The 1384-nt window shown below is 48.5% G+C and overlaps 1 protein-coding gene across 1 annotated transcript in view; it reads right to left on the reverse strand.

The window, feature by feature from the left end:
- The window catches only part of RGS12 (regulator of G protein signaling 12), a 110601-nt gene extending 109751 nt beyond the window's left edge, over nucleotides 1–850 (reverse strand). Inside the window, exon 1 of the mRNA XM_072406510.1 lies at nucleotides 755–850. The gene's annotated coding sequence lies outside the window, so the exon portion shown is untranslated. The remainder of the gene's footprint in view (nucleotides 1–754) is intronic.
- Nucleotides 851–1384: the final 534 nt, after the last annotated feature.

A 1384-nucleotide genomic window follows, 5' to 3' on the forward strand; every position in this document is an offset into this window, starting at 1 on the left:
TTATAGATCGGAGTCTGGGATGGGTAGGAGAGGTGGATAACGTACACAGGTTTATAGATAGGAGTCTGGGATGGATAGGGGAGGTGGATAAAGTACACAGGGTTATAGATCAGAGTCTGAGATGGATAGGGGAGGTGGATAAAGTACACAGGATTATAGATAGGAGCCTGGGATGGGTAGGGGAGGTGGATAAAGTACACAGGGTTATAGATCAGAGTCTGAGATGGATAGGGGAGATGGATAAAGTACACAGGATTATAGATCGGAGTCTGGGATGGGTAGGGGAGGTGGATAAAGTACACAGGGTTATAGATCAGAGTCTGAGATGGATAGGGGAGGTGGATAAAGTACACAGGTTTATAGATCGGAGTCTGGGATGGGGAGGGGAGGTGGATAAAGTACACAGGAGTATAGATATGAGCCTGGGATGGGTAGGGGAGGTGGATAAAGTACACAAGGTTAGAGATCAGAGTCTGGGATGGATAGGGGAGGTGGATAAAGTACACAGGGTTATAGCAGTGTGGGTGTCCCCTATGAGCAGGGGGTAAGTATATTGCACACAGGGTATTATAGAAGGGGGAGCCTGCACTCCGGATAATAGGGAGCAGACTGAGCTGGGCCCGGCCCCCCATCCCTCCTCTCCAGCTCAGGGGTCTCAGCACACAATAGATCCAGGGGGAGCTCCCATTACCAGCACACCCCCTTCTTCCCCCATCCTATAGCCGTGCACTGATCGGTGCATCCCGTCACTCACCGGCTCTGTCCCGGATCCCCCGCCGCCCTCACACCGCAATATTTGCCATTTGAAAACTTCTCCGTCTCCCTCCTAACGTTCAACTTTCTTCCCAGCTGACAATAACCGTCTCCTCCCCTCCTCCTCCTCTCGTGGCCTATCCCCTCCCTGTCCGCCCCGCTAGCCCCTCCCTCTCCGTCGTCTCCTAGGAGACGCTTGTGTTGATATGAATGGAGGAAGCCCATTGGATGGTCTGAGCTGTCACTGACCCAGGGTTCAGACATGGAACACCTGTATGGCTATAGCGCTCACATAGACCGTAGCAAGGGTGTCTCGTGTCTGTGAACACTTTGGGCAGCTACAGTTACATTATCACAAGTATTCATATTGCTATATAATCTACCTATGGCCAAAAATATGTGAACCTTCCAATACTATTATAAAATAAACATTATTAAAGTAAAATTTCATGCAATTCAAAATTTTAGTATTAGTTTATGGTGTTAAGTTTAGAACCAACCTCTCACTTCCTATTTCCATGACAACAAGAAGTGGCAATGTATCCTTAGAGGAAGTTACACCTGGATGAGTTGTCATGGAAACAGGGTGTCCCCTGAAGCACTATCACAACATTGGTTCCATTACAACAGT

The sequence above is a fragment of the Pyxicephalus adspersus genome, chromosome 3 (assembly GCF_032062135.1).
Source record: "Pyxicephalus adspersus chromosome 3, UCB_Pads_2.0, whole genome shotgun sequence".
Lineage (NCBI taxonomy): Eukaryota > Metazoa > Chordata > Amphibia > Anura > Pyxicephalidae > Pyxicephalus > Pyxicephalus adspersus.